We start from the raw sequence: 21,423 nt of genomic DNA, 5'->3' as shown, positions 1-21,423 counted from the left end.
CAGGTCTCCCTTATTGCCTTAGAGTGGCTCAGCTTTCTTCCTTTCAAATACAAAATCATTTTAAGTCATGAGAAACTCTGGCTCGCACAAACATTTTTAAAGAATTAAGACAAAGTGCTGTATTAAAGATGCAATCAATTTTAATTCATTTTTGGTAGCCTCCCTTGCCTTGTTGTGTTATTATTGCTGATTCTATTTCTTTTTGGCAAGGGCAAAGAGGAGATGCTGTTTCCTGTATCCTGGCTGGAGACAGGCCCTGATAAGGTTGGTTGATAAATTTTTGGCCCTTCACTTCTCTCTGATTTTCAGGAGCCGAGTCTGTAATTGGTCATTGGGGTCTCCTGGCTGCCTCTGGAGCTGCTGTCACAGGTAATGTGTTTGCCCCAGCTCCTGCACTGTGGCAAACATCAGGAGACTTTGTGTTTTAAACAGCATCCAGGAGCTCTTGGTGCAGCTTCTGCAAGTGGTTTTGTTCAGCAACATTCCTGAACAGGAGGTTGCCCTTCAGGAACATAATTAACTTTGCAGACAGAAATATTTGGTCTTTGGTAGCACCCAGCAGAGACCACAGCTGTTTGAGCCTCTGTAGAAAATGTTGGCATTTCTCTCCCTCACAGACAGGAAGATCCCAGATTGCAGGGGGAAGGGGTAATTAGTACAGCTGGTCAGACAAATGGCAAATGTTAATTGAGTGGGCAAGTTGGGCACTTGATGAGGTGATTGAAACGGCCCTGGTGGGAGGAAGCACATGAAATGCAAGGAGGTGTTGCCCTGACTGGTTAAAATTTGCTTTCCCCACAGAGGTGATGAGCAGGACCTGCCCTCTGAGCTGGCATCTCTGGGACCCCGAGCAGGAGCTGTCCTTGGAGCTGTGGGATCACCGTGGGACAAAGCTGCTCTCTGTGAGTCTCCCTCTGTTATTCTGAGTTATTCCCTGCAGGCAACTTCATCAGCTTTCCTTCTGCTTTTTCCCCTTCTCCCTCCCCCTTTGCTGGCTGCTGTGTTGAATTATTTCCCTGCCTGTGCTGCTTTTCCCCCCATCCATGGCTGTTCACTGGTGCCATCTCTTTGGGTGCAGTGCCTTTATTTTCTGTCACCTTTGTGGTTATTTCTCTGATCCATCTGTATTCCTTTCCCCAAAGGGTTTGGCCTTTGTCAGACAGTTTTAAGTGCTGTTTATTTTAGTTTTCCAGCACATTGTAATTCAAGGTGATGGTCAGTATCATAATGAGGGAAATGTTACCCTGTTCTTTCACATCTTTCCTTAAATCATTGTCTAGCTTCATCTGAGCACACTGAACTTGTGAAAAGTTGCTTCTGGCATATATAATCTGTATTTACAAGTGTACCAGGGCAGATCCAGTTCAAATCCCACGTGACTAGAGGCAGGTCAAAACATCCCACAAATCACAACCTGGAAAAATGCTGAAAGGAGAGAGCAGTGGTATGCATCAATTTATTGCATTCTTTGAAGGAAATTGGCTGTTTCATGAGAGAAGAATGATGGAGAGGGACACTACCTGCAAGAGCATGGAGTGACAGGACAAAGGGGAATAGCTTTCAACTGAAAGAGGGCAGGTTTGGATTAGATAGTAGGAATTTTTTTTATTGTAAGGGTGGTAAGGCAGTGGTACAGGTTGCCCAGAGAAGTTGTGGATGCCCCATCCCTGGATGGAGGATGCTTCGGGTCAGTGATAGGGCCAGTATGAATAGGATTATGTTTATTACTTTTCTCTGGGCTTAAACCAGATTCTAAGGATTGGAAGTCGATTGTAATTAATATTCTAGAAGAGTAAGATCCTCAGCAGTGGATAGAAATGTAGAGGAATAATCATACAACGTCTACAAAGTGTCAGTATCAGGCAGCTGCTTCAAATCCAAAGTGGTGATTTGATGGGGAGTGGTAATGGGGGAGTGGTAACTGGGCTAAAATTGGTAACTGGGCTAATGGAAGGAGTCCCTGCCCATGTGGGGGCTGGACTGAGATGATCTTTAAAGTCCCTTCCAACCCAGACCATTCTATGGTCCTCTGTGTTCTGCTTCCTGTTTTGAAATATCTGCTGATGCACCTCTCTTTAAAAAATGCCACCACAAAAGCCCAAGTTATACAGCCAGCTTAGATTTTTGGTGAGTGTATTGTATTCACAACAAAAAAGAAAGGCAAGCTCTTTTTTAGAGGTCTCCTGTTGGAGATTCTGATTTGCACAAGTCAGGATATTTTGTTTCCTTGCTCAGAAACGCCCTGGCCAGAGCTGGTACCCTCATTTTCCATAAAGGGACCCTTAAGGCTGAAGGTTTTCCATTGCAGGAGAGTTTTGCAGCTGTGCTGTGCTGGGGCTGTGCAATCCAGAATGGATTATGTGCAGGATTATGTGCACCAAACCAGGGTGTCCCATGGCTGGAGGTGACAGCACCTGGGTGCCACTGGCCTAAGGTGTTCCTGATGCTGGCAGCACTGCAGAACTCACCTGGAGGCTATGTTTGGTATGAGGGAACATATAAACAGTGTGCAGTAATAGAAAAATACAATTTAAATATGTTTTAGTGGGATATGTTTAGAAAAAAAAGAAAATAAATGATTGCAGTTGTCTGTTCTCCTTGCTGAAATTAAATAATCAGTAGGTGTTTTTCCACTTCTTCCCTTGCAAATTCCTTGTGCTGAGCTGTCATGGAGGATCCCATTAAGAGTTCTTTTTTCCTCTTGTGCCTCACATCCCACCAAGGAGAAACTCAGGGTAATAAAAATGTGAGTGTTGCTTAACAAGGTTCTACAATTCAAAAATGTTGAACTGAATTTAATATGCTTAGTGTTATTCAGATACTTGAAGGAAGGATTAGGTTTGCATTTATTTGAGCATAAAACAAGAATAAAAGCTGTATAGGTTTCTTAGATCTGTTTTAAGAATGTTGTCTAGTGCAACATTAGTAAATAAGCCTTTGTAACTATAATTCAGGGCATCTAAATAAGGCATGCAGTGTTGAACAGTTTAAACAACTGAGATGTGAGCCAGCCAAGCTGCTGGCCTCAGGTCTTTAACAGCATCTCCAGATTGTATGGAATTAAAAGAAAAAGTGACAGTTTGGGAAATCAGACTGTAATTCAGGTTTCTGGGCATCCAGACAGATTGAGAAATACAGTGTGGAGAGAGTAAAAACCTGCAAAGGTTCACCTGGCTGTGAAGCTTCAGCCTGCAGCTGCTGAATTTCCTCACCTTCCATCTCTGGAATTACAGAGTGCTGGCTTGTGCCAGCTAACATCCACATTGTGTGGAAACAGCATTTAAGGATTTACAATAATTCTCCTTTTCTAAAACATTCTTTTCCCTAGCAATTGTGTCCTGAATTGGGAGAACAGTCCCACAAACCCAGTATGGGCAGAGCAGGTGGGAAATCCTTTGGGCTGAAGTTGGTGGTGCTGCAGATGCTGCAGGTTTGAGGAGCCCTTACAACACACAGAGCTGCAGGTGAGGGCTGATCTTGGCTGTAAATCATACAGAGGGATGTTCTAGAAGGACAAAAAACACAGATAAAGCAAACATAGCAGGGATAGTTACAGACCTATGGAACAGTGTAAGATGAGTTCACTGGAGCTTGTCAGTAGCTTGAAAATATCTATTATGTAATTTAAAAAGTGATTTTTGTTGCAATCCTAGGTTCAAGGCCATCAGAATGCAATATGTGGAATATGCTGCACTCTATACAGGCAGGCTTGGAATTTTGGCTTCAGTTCATCTAATTTAAAAAACAGGTACTTGACAAGCACCAAAGTGTGAAAAAGCTATGATGGGCAGATGCTGAAAGTGTTCTTGATTCTTGGTGTGACTTGGGAAGCAGGAACCCAGCTTGCACATTTCTAATGCCAGTCTTTGGCTTGTGTGTTCACCAAGTTTGGGTGAAACCTGCAGGTGGAAGGGGAGAGACGTGGTGAGAAAAATGAAAATGTTAAAATACTACACAAATCATTCCTTACTGCTGCTTTGCAATTTTAAAAGGTTTTCCATTTATATCTTTGATACAAGAGTAACCTGAAAGCTAACTTCGGGATAATTTAATTTTTTGTGCAGAAACTTCTAAGAGAGCATTAAGTTATGAGTTATTCCTTTTAGCTGAATGTTTCTTCTGAGCAATGCTTTTTCTGTCAGCCTTGATGGTGTAAATTATGTGACTTGACTGTGCATGGCAGGTTGGTAATTAGTAACATTTGGTGTCATGTTTGTGGGGTGCTCTGCTCTAAGGTTCAGATGGGAAAATTCATGGCTACAGTGAGTGATTGTCAATTTTAGACATCCCAGTTTCAAAAAGAAAGTCTTATTTTACTAATAAAGGTTTGCAGAACCTAGGAGTTGATAATGCTTGCATTGATCAGTGCAATGCTGATGGTTTTTCACAATGAGCTGCAGACTCAAGTCTGGTTTTGACAAACACCTGCCAGGCAGGTGAGAGCCCAGTGCCCCAGTGCTGGGTTTGGCTCATTGCCCCCAGCTCTGGAGGCTCTGCAGCTCCCAGGAGGAGAAGGTTGAGCTGCCCCAAGCTGTGCAGGCTGACCTGACCTGTGCAGGCTCCTGCCTCATGCCACAGATGAGCTCAAACCTGCAGGACACAGAGCCTGGAGCAGGACACAGAGCCTGGAGCAGGACAGGGCACTGAAGCACTGAAGGCTGAGCAAAGATGCAGTTCTGCAGCAGAGCAGCAGCTTTGTGTTACCTGTCCTTGACTCCTTTGTGTGCTCAGCCTCATCAGCTGTTTCTGCTCTGGGGATGTAAGATGGTTTAAACCTTTAGCTCTTCCTTTGATGCTCCTGCACCTTGCTTCTCAACTTCCAAGTCCATCAAGGATATTTTCTGCACTTCTGTTTTCTGTTAGTCAATCTCTCTCTTACTGAGTCTGATTCTACACTTAGAAAATCCCAATCCTCTTGGCAGATCACATCTTTCACTCTTGCCCTTCCCTTCTGATTTCTGCCAGTTGTCTTTTCAGCTCATTTTTCAAGGGGCTCTTTGTATTTTTGAGGAACTGTTCTGTAATTGCCTGTAAGAAATGCAGTCATTGGTCTGATCATTTTTATTCTGGGTGTAAAGAGTTTAACATCCAGTATCATTGCTGCAGGTAAGATGATCTCCTGTAGGAAATGCTACTTGTATGTTATCAGGACATAGAGTGAGAGCAGATCCCAGGTGCTGCAGCTGTGGGGCTCAGCCCTGTCTGGCACATGGGGATGAGGAGAGGGCTGGGAGCAGCAGTGGCACAGTTTGACCAAGGGCCCCTTTGCTTTGACAGGTTTGGTGTGTGGCTGGTGCCAGGCAGTGCTGGTGCTCTCCACACCCCCACGAGCTGTGTGGGGCACTCAGTGCCTGCAGCTGATAACAGATTGATAAAGCTTTAGGATAAAGTGCTTTAGGAACTCTGCTTGCTGCCCTGTTTGTATGAGCACTCAGCTCTGGTTTCTGAGGGCAGGGATGGGCTCTGTCAGGGACATTTGCAGCCTTCTGGGCTGTAGGGGGTGGCTGGGACAGTGTCCCCTGATGTCAGGTCAGCTGGCAGGTCAGGCAGTGCCAGTGTCACCCTGTGACAGAGATCACATCACTGATACTCTTCTCTCAGCCCTTTAGTTCCAGCCCTTTCTGCTGCAGCTGTTGGATGCCCCGTGCTGCCAGCAGCAGTGGCAGTGTCAGAGTGACCTCTGTCCCCATGGCCCTGGTCAGAGTGACCCTTGCAGCTCCCATGCAGCTGCAGTGCATCAGCCAGAGCCTGCAGTGCTGCCTGCCTGATTGCTCAGCACTCTCAGGGAGAGCAAAGGCAAATCCAGCAGTGTTTGAGTTGCTCCAGCAGAGGGACAAAGGAGCTCCAAGAGTTCCCCAAAGTGGGGCTCCACAAGGGCTGTGCCCAGGACTGACCTGCACCTGCCCTGGAGAGCCCTGGGGGTGGCAGCTCAGCTGTGTCACTGTTAGCTGCTGCTTGCTAGGAGCTGCTTTTGTGCCAGCATGTGACACCTCTCAGCCTTTCCCTCTGGCACAGTTCAGAGCTGGCTGAAGGCTCCTGGGAATCAGTGCTGCCCAAAAGTTCTGCTTCCTTCAGAGCCTTCCTGCAGCTGCTGAACTGCTGGACATGTGTGGTCTGCAGGGTCTCATTCATGGTGCAGGGAGGTGCTGCTTTATTTGAAGGGGAGTGAAGAAGGAAGTTCATAGACCAGGGAACAGAAGTCCAGTGACAGCCAGAAGATGTTACTTTGAATGTCCTTATCCTGCTGTGTGGCCTTTCACTTCTGGAGGCAGAAGGTAAGTGAGAAGGTCCCTACCCAGACAGAGTACAGGAAGCTCTGATCTGAGGTTCTCCTCACTTCAGAGAAGGCTCCAAAGTGGGCAGTTTTCCATCTCTTTTTGCCCCTAGAGCTGCAAAGTCACAGAACCAGATCTGGGTCATGCACTGGTTGTCCATGGTGAGAGCAGTTTCAGGTTTGGGATCTGTTTCCTTGGTGTTTATCTGCATATTGTGGCCTGAGCCAGAGCCCACTGAAACAGGGAAAGAAGATTACTGCTGGCTTGGCAGTCCAGACACTCCAGATCTCAGGGCATTCCTGATGGGCACTGGGAGGGCAGAGGAGGGGCCTCCTTTTAGACAAGTATGAGAGGTTGTGTGGTTTTGTTTTTAAACAAAAAGAAACAAATGAAAACCAAGCTTTGGGAGCATTTTCAGCTGTAGGAGAAACTTCTGTTGGAGGGGCAAAGGACTGGAGAGCATCAATGGATTTGTCTCCCATTCAGGTTCTTGGTGGGAAGCAGCACTGGCTGCACAGGTGTGGGGGGCACAGTCTGTGCCCCTTTGTGGGGTGAGGGCAGCCAGGCAGGGAGGGGACAGCTCCAGTGTGGAGCAGACACAAGCCTTTGTTATTCATTCCTTCTTTTTCTACTCTTAGCCAGCCTTCTGATGAAATGCTTCCTTCTATTCTTTTAGTATGGTTTTAATGTAATATATATCATAAAATAATAAATCAGCCTTCTGAAACATGGAGTCAGATCCTCATCTCTTCCCTCATCCTCAGACCCCTGTGAACACGGTCACAGGGTGGCACCTGGGGTATGAGGGGTGAGGAAAGAGGGTGGGAGCTGGGAGGGAACAGGGAGGGAAGAGTGGAGGCAGTGGTTCCAGCAGAGAAGAAAAGGTCTGGAGATGGAAATGCTCAGAAAGCTCCTGGAGGTTACTGGAAGTGCCTCCTCCCTCACTGCAGAACCTGTCTGGGTCTGTGTCTCAGTGCTGGAGATGCTGCATGGGGCTCTGGAACCCTGCTGTGTAACCGGGGCATTGTCACCCCTGCCCTGCCCTGCCCTGCAGGCACCTGTGACACTCGTGGCTGTCAGAAATCAGCAGTCACACGGGGCCCTCTGAAAATTGCACTCACAGCCCCCTCTTTGTCTGAGGCTGGACTGTCTCCACCAGCAAGTATCCAAAATTCACGTGGATCACCTGGGGCATTGAGCACTTTGCTTAGTCCAGGTCAATTCAAAATGAAATACTATCTTTTGATCCTCTCTGCAAACAAACCTTTTCAATTTTTTTTTGGCAGAAACAACCTTTCTTTTTCCCCTCATGGAAAATTCCTGTTTTCTCAGAAACAGAAAATCTCCCCTATGGAAAATTTCCAATGAGCTCCAATTCTAAACCTTGATGCCAGAAAACATCTAGCAGGCATTAGCAGAGGGTGACTCAGGGTGTAATGTATCATTTAATTCTGACTAGGGCAACATAGCCACAGGAATTGGAGAACACAGGCAGGCTCTCAGCATCCCTAACTCAATATTCAGTAGGCAATCCACCAAAACCACATATGCAGAACAGGGAAAAAGTGTTACAATAACACTTCAGGATTGAAAGCTCAGATCTACCCTGAGAAAGAAACTGGGAAAATGTCATCAGATGCACCATCTCTGCTTCCTCTTGCTGACTTCCAAATCCAACATGTTTGTGTTACAAGAAGATGCTTTTCTTTTTTATTTTTATGTTTTTAGCAGATAGTTTCACCACCCAAGGGTCTGAGAGGTTTCCTGCTCCTACAAGCAGTAAAAGAAAATCATCTTGTAGGCACGTATTGTAGGTACAACAGACTTGGAGTTGGTTCTGTTGTTGCACAAGAAGTAATCTCCAGTCCTTGTCCAACAGCTCTGCTGCTGCCCAGAAAAGAGAGCAGCTGGCTCAGGAATATTTTTCCCTTCAGCAGGAAAGGGGTGTGGGATACAAATCTGTTTCAGGAGGTAACTTAGACCCTATTCACCATGACACAAAGGCAATGAAAAGGTGGTTTATTTATCACTATTTTTATTTATCACTAATTTCACTTTGAGTATGAAGGGTAGGTTTCTTCTGCCCAAACACACCTGTGATTTTTTGGGGGCACATATTTTTTTTTTTAATTAAACCATTAGTAATTTAAAGATGTTAACTTTTTTTTCTATTCTAAAAGTATTTGTTGCAACTGAACTAAATTCGGTTTGGTTTTTGAATCTTCAATTTTTTTTATTTTTATCTGCAACCTTAAGAGTTCAGTGCAAGATGGGCACAAACCAAATGTCCTTCCCAATGTACTTGATCCTGACTTGTGCATGTCTTTGATGCTGTTTGCCTCAGAGCCTTCTATTCAAGGCAAGACTTGAATTTTTAATGTAAAAAAGAAGCAGGAGCAAAAAAAAATCCTTTTAGAATAAGAGAGAACTACTGAAAAACCTCTTTAATGTCCTCTATGCATTATAAAAAGGGAAGAAAGTAATCCAAAGGTTCTTTGCCCCCTGCCTTTGAAGGTCTCCTTTCATGATCTCTTCAGGCAGTTCTCTCCTGGTTTTTTGGGTTTTCTCTAGTGGGAGCCTTCCCCCCACAGACACAGATGAATAACATTTCTCTTGTTTGTCATTATAGAAAAGAGAAAGCTTTACATTCCTGCCTCTCAGCTGCCATCTTGAGCTGCTCTTTGCACTTTGCAGCAACAGACAAAATCCTGCTGCCTTCTCCTGCTGCAGTCTTGGTTTTGAGAGTGATAAGAGTGAAAGTCAAAATGGGATTACAGCATTTAGGACCCATTTCGTTTCTCAGGGGCATGGAGTTGGAAACAACTGAATATTCCAGTGCTCCTGCAGGAAAGAGCAGTGAGATGTTTCATGAGGAAGTTTTCTTTCTGCACAGCTGAGCATGCTTGCAACCTCATCATGGCAAGAGTTCCACCTGAGCAGCTGTTGGCAGTTCTGCAAACTTCACCTAGCCTGTTATCTTTTCTAAATGTATAAATGTAACTAGGATTTGGGAAAGAAGAAATGTGAAAAGTAATGGGAAGTTAAGTCATGCAGGATGATACACAAGGTCGGAGTGTTCCTTGTTTATCTTGTATCTCTACACTGAGTGCACTATTGCACAATGTCACAAGGGCTGGATATTTTCTTCAGTGTAGTGATGCATTTTAATTAAATTCACTGCTTAACGTGCAGTTATTCATTAAAGTTGTGAAAGGCATCCTGACCTTGGATACCCAATCCTCTGAAGAGGACTGCTAAGGATATGAACTAAATAAACATTTTTTAATATAATTCACAGACAAGAAACATGGAGAGCTTCTTGAGCAGTTGACTGCATCCATGTGTTCTGTTCACCTTGCTTGTCCCTCTGCAATTTCCAGGTCACACTGTTCCCTCTCTGACATCAGCAAATCAAGGCAGGTATGTCCCCCTCTGACAGAGTCTGGACTTTGGCTCCTGTACTGAGGCTGAGCCTCAGCCCCAGGCAGCTCCAGCCTCTGCAGGGACAGGGTGGGAGCCCCTGGGCACTCCTGGATCACCTCTGAAGGGAGTTTTCATGAGGAAAGCAAGCAGATAAAAAAGCTCTGCAAAATTCAAGCTGCATCTGTCAAGAACAAAGAATGTCCAGTTCTCAGCTAACAATAAAACATTTATTCATTTCCATTCTCCTATTTTTTTGTTTTGCACTGCTCAAGTGTTCTCTGTGTTGAGGTTGAATCTTTCAGGCCCCAGTAGATGTCTTCCCTGCAACACAGAGGCCCTGTTTTTCCCTAGAATCTTCTGCCCTTGTCTAGCCTCAGTGTAAAATACCCTTTGCTGCAGAAATGCATTTCTTACTTCTCTCATCTGCCCAATGTTCCTTTCTTTCTGAAATTTTTTCTTTTATATTCTCAGATCCAGCACTATGACTTTGATCTTGTTTTCTTTTTGCTGGTGTTATCCCATCATCAGCCAGTGAGAGACAGAGAAGAAAACTGGCTTTATCAGGAAGACAGTTATTCTTTTGTTCTCCAGGATTCCAAAGGGCTTGGCTTCCAATGGTCTTTACTCAACCTGTGCATGGATAAACAGGTAAAGGACACCACTGTCTTTGCTGAGCACAAGGAACAGGGGGCAATAGGCAATGAAAGATGAGCAAAAGACAAGGAAGCAAACAAGGAATTAGGTTTCAAACAAATAAATTCGACTGAAGAAGTTTCCCCACCTCCTGAATTGTCAATGAAGCTGCAACAGCTCAGTCTACTTTGCCAATTTAAACTGCAGCCCCAAATCTGAGTGTGTTTCAATGAGGGTAAAGGCTTGGAAAGGTAGGACATGTTTTTTGGCTCTGCCAGGATAATGTGATCTGCTGGTGCCTAGGAAGTGGTGATCAAAGAAAGGCTGGGGGGGTTGCAGGTGTCTGTGGGTAAGTGAGGTGAGGGCTGTGTAAAGGTCAGAGTGCTCTGTTGATAAGGGGATGCACTGAAAGGGCACCAGAACCACAGAGGGCTTCCTGTGCCATTACAGCAGGTGCTGTGTGAAGCTGAGAGAATAGCTGAACAAAGCAAACCACAAGGATGGCAGGATATTTAAAGCAAAATGGGAAATAATGAGTCATCCCTATTTATCAAAGTGCAGGAAAAGAGATTTCTGTCTCGGGTAATTTCTCGATGGGATATAAAGGCAGCTTTTAACAAAAGGGGGGAAAAAATCTTCATTCCATTTAATTTCCTTTAGCCCAAGCAACCAAAATCCCTTTAGACTACAGAAGCTACCAATTATGTAATATTGTTAGGAAAAAAAGTCAGTATTTTCCAGGAGTCTGGAGTTGAATCTGTCCCTGTAATCAGTGATGTGTTGCTTGGTTGTAAACAAACACATCTCTACTCAGGAGTGTTCCTCAGATACCCAGAGTTAAACAGCATCAGTGCAACATTAGAGAAACATCTTACTTGGAACAGATAATTCCCATGGAATAGGTAAGGTATTGATTTGGGATTTTTTTGGATTTGGTGTTCCTTGTTGAAAGTTTAGCTTCCCAAAAGTCATGGTTCCTTGGGGGAAGACCTTGCCTGTCGCAGACATCTTTCATGAAAAATCCTTTCTTAGGATTTTTCCTTGTGAGAAGCTGCAGTTTCAAGAACTAAAGTAAACAATGGTTATCTGCTGCTGTGGAATGCAACAGGTGATTGGTCTCCTGTCGGTGTTTAGATTTCTTGACCACTCATGGCAGAGCTGGCTCTTGCTCTGTCTGAGACACAGATCTTTGTTATTCATTCCTTTTCTATTCTTAGCTTAGCTAACTGCTGAAGAAACCTTTTCCTTTCTATTGCCTTTTAGTATAGTTTAATGTAACATATATCATAACATAATAAATCAAGCCTTCTGATCATGGAGTCAACATTCTCGTTTCTTCTTCATCTTGAAAACCCTTGTGACCACAGACACACATGCCAATGCCTCCAGACATTGCTTCAGGCCCTCTGCTACGTTCAGTGGACTCTTTGGCCATCAGAAGCTTTTCCAAAGAGCTTTCAGGCAAGTTGCTGCTTATTATTCTGGTAGTAAATCAGGTTACACATGTGGGTTGCCTCAAGTGGCCAGCACTTCCACAGGTGCTGCTGTCAGAAATAATCCTCCTTAGCAAGGCAGGCTGGTGCTGTGAGGAGAGTCACCCCTCCTGCAGACTGCCCATATGCTCTGCTGCTGCCCATCTGTTGGTATGAGGAGAACCTTCCAAGGAATGGGAGGCTGCAAACGTGCACAGTGTGAGGCTGGGTGTAGGGATAGGTTAATGCTGATATCACTGCTGCTTGGTCACCTAGGTGATGGATCTGGCTGCTATAGTAACCTGCAGCCTGCATTGCTCATCAAATACAAATTTTTACTAATAGGATTGTTTTTAGGTGCTCTTGCCCTGTCTGTTGCCCTTTTAAAATTTTTACGTGGGTTGTGAGATGAGACTTTGGAGTACAGGTTTTATTGTCTGTTTTTTCCTTGAAATTGTGTCCTGGAAAACACATGATGTCTATGCTCAAACATTGAACTTAGGATAGAGATGTTTGAAAAAATAAAGACATGCTATTGCTCTTCACCTTCTGAAGTCTTGCCTCTTAGGCCCATCCTTCACTATGGAAGATGATGTTTCAGAGGAGCTAGAGCCAATTAAAAAAAAATAAAAATATATATTAATATATGCTAGTATGCTAGGTATCCACAAGGACTTCTCACATTCTTTTGCCATCATGCAAAGATGTGCCAGGGTCATGTCTGGGACGTGGATATTCTGTGTATGGCCTGTGCTGCCTTGTGGGGCACTGCAGCATCTCTCTTGGCCCAGAAAAGAAGGAATTTTAATCCATACAGTGCTTTCAGCTCATGGATAGTGCAGTGTGTTCATCCAGGGATCCCCCTGCAATGCTGCTGGGTGGGAGATGTTCATGGGGTCATATTATGGGGTGTCTCACTGAGATCTGGGGAAGATGGGCCAGCAGTCAGGAGGGCACAGAGTGGGAGAGCAGCTCCTAACAAGAGTGTGAGTTTTTCTTTTTGATCACTGTGAAGGAGTTGGGTGTGTGTTCTCAGGAGTCCCACACTGTGTTATCTTTTCCACTTGGACAATATTGGTAGTAGGAGATTTTAGAATTCTTATATATTTGTAAGTATAGGAATTAAAAAATAAGCATTTATTATATATATTTATTTCCTATATATTTTTAATTCCTTAAATCAAGAGATTTTTAAGTTCCTTTGGCAGAGAAGAACGGGACAAGGGAGAGTATGTCATGGTGACTTGTGGAGGGACAAATTGGCATATCCTTCACAATGTGACCTGACTGAACAGATTTTCTGCTTTCTGGAAAATTTTACAAGGTATAAACAAAAATCTGGAAAAACACTGATGAAATCAAACCCAGAAGTGATTAAAAATGAGGCTGCCAACTTTCTGTCTCACAAAGGGCACTGCAGATTTACCGTGAAGGCAGAGCAGGGCCGACATGTGCACCCCAGGACTACACCAAGACAAATCTCAATATAAATGGGGAGCCACAACATACAGCAGCCCATTTCTTAGAGGCAAATTTGTGGCAATACCCCAAAGAGTTACCCCAGTCCTGTCTGATACATTCAGGAGAGTGTTCTGGTGTCCCACCCTGCAGGACTGAAACTGCTTTGCCTGCCCTTGGCACAACCAACTGTGCAGCTGTTGCTGCAGCTGTGTTGGGTGTTTTGAAAAAGCACGAGAGGAAGATCTGTTCATGGCACTCCAGCTGTAATAGCAACCTGCAAATATTGAATATTGCCTCTGGGCAGTGACAAGACTCTGACTGCTCTGCAGACCAGTGTCTTTGCTGGCAGAACAGGCACGAGCTGTGTCCATATGCTCTGCCAGCTGATGGCTTCTCGAGTGTGGGATGGAAGTGGAATGCACATTCCCAGGAACAGGGCTGGTTGGTGGGCAGGGATACACTTTGGTAGGCCTTGAAGACAAAAACCCAGGGAAAGGAAGCTGCCACTAAAGGGTGCTCTGTGCATGAAGTCATCTGGATTTGCTATGCCTACACTCCAAAGAGAGGGTGGCTGCAGAAAGGTTGTGCTGTAGTTTGGGCATTTGCTGGTGAACTGGGGCATCTACTTCTGATTTGGGCTGCCCTCATTGCTTGGCAGAAAGCTGTCAAGCAGTGTAGGGGACACAAAGAGAGTGTGGAGAGCTTGTTCCAGCTGTGTGAGCACTGGGCCCATGTAATCAGCTGCATTAGAACTAACCCAAGTGTATTTTCCCTTGCTTGTCCATTGGCACTATTGACTTCTAAATGTGCTGGAGTCTAAGTTGACCCCATGAGCCTCTTCTAATCAATGGGCAGCTCTCCTCCATGGCACATGCCAGTTTTCAAAGAAACAACATCACTGAACATCATCATAGATGTTATCTTCATTCCCTTGTCCCTGAGGCCTTCTGAACAGGAGCATGGCAATTACTGGATGTAATTTAATTTGCTTGCTTTGGCTTTTATTTCATTTGGGCTGTGAAGCAGAGGATTCTTACACAGCAAGGTTAGATCAGTTCTGCTGACTCCAGGCTTGCTTGAATTTGTAAACATGTGCTGATGCTGTGAACAGGAGTGGTTCTGTCTCTCACTGCAAACTCCTTGTCAGCTGTGCAATGCTGAGATTTGTTTGGTATTAACTCAGTTATGGGTATGATGGGATGTCAAATGCTGCTGAGGGGGTGGCAGGTTCCTTCCACATCACCTGATCTGCAGCAGTTTGGGCTGTGACAAAGCAGGTTTGTTTGTTTGTTTGTTTGTTGAACAACAAAAGGGTTGTTCACTGAGTCACCCTCCCAAAGAAGTCAAACCTGAGGATGTCCAAGCAGGTGTTTGCCTTGTGTCCCCAGTGGCACACTTCAATCTGCACCTCTGTTCAGCATGCTGGCTGTGGGTTTGTTGTTCTTGGTTTTTTTCATCTTCTGGTGTGCATTTTCAGGAGTGTATTCAGGCAAGGCACTGAAGTACTGAATCTAAGAAACCAGGGCAAGCAGGAGGGTGCCTGCTGTGCAAATATTTTGGGCACTGATGGGGCATCAGACAGAAATTTCAACAGAGACAGAAGTGAAAGAGAGCAGAGGAGATTTAGGCTCTTCCTTTCACAGTCCTGCATCTGGTTAAGGGGAAAGTCTCCATCTCCTAGGAATTATCAGTATGTTACACTGTCCTGTGATACTTCATCCCTCTTGGGTTCAAGGCAACAATAGTTCTCTAGGAGTGTAACATAAAATCCTGAGATGTTCATGGAGAGTGCAAATTCAAAGAGGCAGCAGACTCCTCAGAGGACGTGGCTGTCATGGAGCACCACAGTCACTATAGCTGAGATTTCAAAGCAGCTCTTCAACAGTCAAGCTGCTGGCAGATGCCACTTTCCTCCTTTCCAGCCTAAACTCTGCTGGAGAATGCTGCTGGTTTTCAGTGTCATGTTCCTTTCCCTTCAGTGTATTCTGCTCTTGCCATAAAGCATTTTATTCAGGCTGAGTGTGGTCACTCACTCTTAGCAAATCCTGACTCATAGGGTGGTGTGGGGTGGAAGGACCTTAGACATCATCTCATTCCAACCCCCTTGCCATGGCAGGGACACCTCCCACTGGACCAGAGCCTCATCCAACCTGGCCTTAAACACTGCCAGGGATGGGGCATCCAGAGTTCCTCTGAGCAATCTGTTCCAAAGCCTTACCACCCTCACAGTAAAGAATTTCTTCTTAATACTGAGTCTAAACCTGCCCTCCATCCGTTTGAAGCCATTGCCCCATGTTCTGTCACTCCATACACCTGTAAATAGTCCCTGTTGAAGAAGAGGAACACTGAGGAATAAAAAGGTGGGGCCTTTGCTCACAGTACATTACTTGAATGATGGATGGGCTTGAGCTGGTGAAAACTGGGGGCTGCTGGTGTAAGCTAATACTCCCTGGCTTTTCTGCAGCTGACTAAAACATGCATTGTGCTCAGAACTGAAATTGCAGGCACGTTTTCTTGGGGCTGGGCACCCAGCACCACAGAAACTGGAGCCAGTGGTGCCTCACCCCCCACGTGTGAGGCAGGTACTGTGCTGCATCTGCACTAGGCAGCCCCCACGATGGTTCTGTTGGTTCAGACACTGCTCTGGCACTGAGGGAACACTTGCCTGCACCTGCCAGAGGATGGGTTTTGCCAGGCCTAATGACTGGAGATAACAGTCCTTGTGGTGGGGGCAGCACAAGGCAGCCTCCCCACATCCCCTCCCCACTTCTGGTCTGAGTCCCTGGCAGGCAGGATGGGGGCTTTGGGTCAGTCTGTGGTTTTCCTGTGGCCTCTTTCAATGGCAGACAAGCAGAATATTTCAGGGTTGGTGCAGGTACAGAAAAAGCCCAGGTCTGGAGTACAGAACCAGAACTGAGGTGACAGAAGGGAAAGGGCAGGGAGAGCTCAGGTTATCTTCTCCTGTACCTGGGGCTCTGAGGAATGGGGCAGGAATGCAGCTGAACTCTGTGGGGACCTCACACCCCCTTTCTCCAGCAACTCCTTAAATCTAGCCCCAGCCTTTGATCCTAAACCAGCATCTCCCTCCAGTCCCTTTCTCCCCGGTGCCAAAGCTGTGGTTTAACACTTGCATTCATATGTAAAGAGGGCCCTTCCCACTTGTGGGGCTTTCTTGGCTCTTGGGCTTGTATCCTGTTCTTTTCACTCGTGCTTCTCCACCAACTCGAGTTCCCTCCTGCTGGTCCCAGAAATTATATAAAATTGAAGTAATTTGATTTGTGGAACACCTAACAAGTTTCCAGGTAAATTGTGGATACTTCAATGGAAAAATCTCCCTCTAAATCATAAAAAGTATAAACTACAACACTCCTGGTAATTTTGCTGTCCTGGGTATGCTCCCTGCTTATCTCATGTCATAAAAATCCAGCTTGGCTATTTTTGGGTGCTGTCTCCAAACCACACTTTCTGTTCCTGTTCTTACCATCCCTCCCCACTTTTTGGCACATCGTGTGAAGGGGTTTTGGTGCCACAACAGGCAACCAAATGTTAACAAGCCCCTGGCTCTGGCTCTCAGCAGTCCTGCCAGCCGTGGTTAACTGAGCATTGTTCAGGTCAAAGCCATTGTGCACCTGGCCTGTGCACACCTTTAGAAATGTGAATACTTTTTTTCAGCTACTGGCTGAAGGAGGCCAAGTGTTGGCCTTTTATACACCAGAGTTTGTAAAAGAGAGAAAGCCAAGATACCTGGAGCTTGCTAGTTTCCAGGAGGGAGACTAATCCAGGATAATTTCTACTATTAGGAGAAAATTACTCTCTTGTTATTTTTGAAGTATATAATGGTAATAGTTTTCCATTTACCCTCCTAGGTAGCCCAAGGCATCCTGCTGCTGCTGAACCATCAGGGTTTTTTTCAAAGAAAAGAAAGAATAAAGGATGTGGTCCCTGATAGCTGTCCCAGGGATTGACACATTGCCCTGGCTGGTGGGGCAGGTACCCAGGAGTGACAAGAAATTCAGCTCAGTTCAGCTGCAGGTGAAAGCTGTAGCTTTCCATGGAAACCACTGGATTGATTCTCTGCCTTTGGCTACAGGTAATTGCTATACCTCATGCAATTATGTGTGATAATTGGGTCAGGAATAACAAAAAAACATGAGTACATCCTCTGCATTTGTGGTCTGTTCCTTTAAGAATGATTATGATTTTTTGAACAGTTTATTTTTTTTTAAACATTAAACTAAACATTTCTGTTCAGTTCATCAAACATAAGAAGGGAAAATAAAAATATTTTCAGCACATTACAGAGTTCTGTTCATTTTTAGGCATGCTCTCTAGGACAAGCCCTTATTGGAACTGCAGTGGAGAAGCAGAATGATTTAAGGACTCTAAAATTCTCATTTCCTTCCAGTCTGATACAGTGAGGGACGACAGCTAAGACACCAGGCAGACCTCAGAAATGGATGCAGCTCAAACATTTTGGTTGGCTCAGATATATTAAAGCAGTTATCTTGTGCTCTTTCTGTAATACTGGTTTGTTTGGGGTTTTTCTACATGAGTGCTTTTTTGAAAAGTGAGAAGTGGCAAGGTAGAGGACAGTTTAATAAAGGTTTATAAAGGTCCCAATTCTTCATTTCTTGAGAAGTGCTACCATGCTGCTATTCTTAATGAAAGGTCAGACAACTAAATTGTCCGTGGGATTCTACTTAATTACATTCAGAGATGGAAACTTTATTGTCACAGACTAATAAACCAGCAGATGGCTTTAAGGAAGTCGGTAACATGGCAGTTTTAAATAGAAACCTGCTTGCTTAAAAATAGAAAAGACAGTAGATCTGAGGGAGATGTTCTGTAAGCAGCATGTCACTTCTCTGCTGCAGGGCAAGAAAGATGGTTTTTAGCAGCATTAGAAATGTTGAGTTCATTGTCAGTGTTCATCCTCTAAGCCCCCAACTGAAGAGCCTCTAGCTGCAGATTTCTTACTGAGAAATCTTTTAGTCTGAAACTTGGCCTGTGATAACTTGGGTGATTTTTCTTAATGCTTGCAAAGCCATTTATCCAGGGATGTAATTGAAATCCGGAGTACACTGTGGCTGCACTGAGACCCAGGCATGAAATGTTAAATAAGTCAAGATGCTTAACAGTTTGCACCCTTAATGTTGACCCATTTTATAATTATTTAGATATTTTCCTTTGCTTGTTTTGGGTTCATCGTTATGCTGAGAATAATTTGCCTTCCTTGTCAGCTCTGCAGTTTTTTTATGGTACAGCAGAAGTAATATTCCAGTATTCCAGCTATGTTCACAAATACTGCAAACTCGAGTGTGGTGGTGTTCACAGGGGTCCCAGGACAAGGGAAGAGATGAGAATCTTGACTCCATGTTTCAGAAGGCTGATTTATTATTTTATGATATATATTATATTAAAAGAAAATTATATATTAAAACTATACTAAAAGAATAGAAGAAAGGATTTCATCAGAAGGCTTGAAAGGAATAGAAAGGAATGGAATGATAATAAAATATTGTGACTGACAAGAGAGTCTGAGACAGCTGGACAGTGACTGGCCATTAATTAAAAACAACCCCATGAGCCCAATCCCAGCTGCACCTGTTGCATTCCACAGCAGCAGATAACCATTGGTTACATTTTGTTCCTGAGGCCTCTCAGCTTCTCAGGAGAAAAAATCCTAGCAAAAGGATTTTTCATAAAATATGTCTGTGACACTTGAGGATTGTTTGAGGCACTTGTGCACATTACTGTGTATAAAAGAAAAAATAATTTTAAAGAACACATGGACATTACAGCATCCTGCAGGTTCTGTGACTCACCAGGAGCAGTTCTTGCTCTGGGTGTCCTTCTGGGGCCAGCTGATGCTGTGCAGGGCAGAGGGCAGTGGCTGCCAGGGGAGGTTTCCTGCTGGGGAACAGCCAGGCTGGGGACACCCCACACCCACACTCCGATGTCAGTGTCACACAGCTGATCAATGCTGCTCCCCAGCTGAAGCAGGAAATCACTTGTGCTCTGGAGAGGAGCCAGGCTGATCCACAGCTGACAGGCCAGCACCTGGTCAAGGAAGGGCAGAGTCACGCTGTCACTGCTCCTGGTGCTGCACTGCTGCCTTGGCCAGGGTGTGATGCTGCCTTCCCATTTGCTTGCCTCTGAGAAAATCAATAGACTAGTTCTGCCAGGAGCACTGGTGAACATCAAGAGCCTTGTGCCTCTTTCTCTCAGGATCTGTCACAAATGACCTAAATATTAGAAAAGGATGCTTTACTCTCCTGACTGCACACTTGTCCCACTAGTCCCACAGACTGACTGACTGAGGGTTGGGGGCCAGAATCACCTTAGACATAAATGGAAAGAACAAACCCTAACTTTATCTTCTGCCTTTAAACTGAAGGTTTTAGTGTCAAGCTTTCTCTGCTTTTACTAGATGTATGACTTTGTAATCATTTTTCCTCAGCTGCATCCTGGCTTTAGGTTTCTCCTCTGAGACAAGAGCTGCCCAGAGGAGCACCAGGCTGGAGGAGAGGAGGTTAGGCAGCTTTGTCACACAGAGGGCTGTCCCTGAAGAAGAGTGGGCTAAACAACCTAAAAGAGGGACACAAGGGGATTTCTGCCCTGTTCTGGACATTTCCTTGCTCTAAGGCTCTGTGTGATACAGCATAAATGTTATTAGCAGAGTTAGCATTTGCCTAACAGCTTTAGGCAGGGAACACCCTGCTGGGCTGTCTCCCGGTTTGCATGGTGACTGTGAGATGTTTGGATCTGGCTGTAAACAGTCCAATTTCCATCAACTTGGGACCATCTTGTCTCAGTTTGAGCTCCTGAAATTGGAGGTTGTTGTGGAAACGTTCAGCCCCTTATCTCTGTGTGAGATAAAAGTTGTAATCCCTGTGTAAGTTTTTGCCACAGGGTGGGATGCTGGGAGGACTAAACAGCTCCAAATATTGAACAATGTAAGTCAGCACTATGAGCAATTGTTGTTGTGAGTCAATGTTGAATGCTTGCCAAAGATGCCTTTTACAAATAAAATTTAGCACTAATTTATCAATGGGTTAGTTCAAAACATGATGTAAAGCACTCAGTACATAATGAACCTATCTGGATCAAAAGAAAATGCTCATAACAACTTTATTATAAATAAATACTATGTTTAAGTGGACCAAATCAATGTAAGGGTAGTGCTGTGTTTATCCACTGACAATTTCCTACTTTCCTTATTACCTGTAACTGGCAGACAGGGTTTTGATAATGGGTTTTTTCCCCTTTTTTACTTAACAAAACTGTCAACATGTGTTTTTTACTTCTTGCTGTGGAAGTTTACTTCTTCTCCCTGCTGCTCCCCAGCTATCATCTGGTGGCACAAAAGTATCCCAACCCTCCCCCCAATTCTCTTCTGCATGCCACACTCTGCTTCTCGCAGATGGGGCATTCTGTGGATCACTGTGGATTTTATGGATTTTTCAATTTTTTGGATTACCTAGGATGAAGGCAATCCATCTGCGGTGCTGCCCGAGCTGATCCTGGGGAAAGGCCACCCGAGTTCCTCCTCGGGTCCTGTTCTGTGGCCTCCAAGCGAGGAGTAACCCCTGCTCTCTGTGTCCATCTGCTGCAGGCTGATGCAGCTTCAGGCTCGGGGGTAGCTGGATTTTGTTTTGTTTTGTTTTGTTTTTTCCCCTTTGCTGACCCGATGGCAGCAGCGCCACGGGCAGTACTGATCGTGCCGTACCCAAGATCCCGCTGCAGCCGCTCTGTGTCCCGCAGCCCGCCCGGTCACAGCGGGGCCGGACGGTGTTGCCGGGGTGCTGGGGCAGCCGGGCCCCGCGGGCAGGCAGGGCCCGGGCCGGCTCTGAGGGCCCGGTGCCCGTGGGGGACTCGGCGCTGAGGGCTCGGTGCCCGGGGGGCACTCGGCTCTGAGGGCCCGGTGCCCGCGGCGGGCTCGGCTCTGAGGGCTCGGTGCCCGTGGCGGGCTCGGCTCTGAGGGCTCGGTGCCCGCCCGGTGCCCGCGGGCGGTGCTGAGGGTTCGGCGCCCGCCCGGTGCCCGTGGCGGGCTCGGCGCTGAGGGCTCGGTGCCCGCTCGGTGCCCGTGGCGGGCTCGGCGCTGAGGGCTCGGTGCCCGCCCGGTGCCCGCGGGCGGTGCTGAGGGCGCGGTGCCCGCC

At 45.6% G+C, this 21,423-nt stretch overlaps 1 long non-coding RNA gene across 1 annotated transcript; it reads left to right on the top strand.

The window, feature by feature from the left end:
• The first annotated feature begins 387 nt into the window (after window positions 1–387).
• LOC143694859 (uncharacterized) lies at window positions 388–20,435 on the top strand. Its single transcript, XR_013183586.1, has 2 exons — window positions 388–902; window positions 17,131–20,435. It is a non-coding gene; the product is annotated as an uncharacterized LOC143694859 (long non-coding RNA).
• Window positions 20,436–21,423: the final 988 nt, after the last annotated feature.

The sequence above is a fragment of the Agelaius phoeniceus genome, chromosome 10 (genome assembly GCF_051311805.1).
Source record: "Agelaius phoeniceus isolate bAgePho1 chromosome 10, bAgePho1.hap1, whole genome shotgun sequence".
NCBI lineage: Eukaryota > Metazoa > Chordata > Aves > Passeriformes > Icteridae > Agelaius > Agelaius phoeniceus.
Note: the sequence above shows the minus strand (reverse complement) of the source record. Positions and strands in the feature narration are given on the sequence as shown.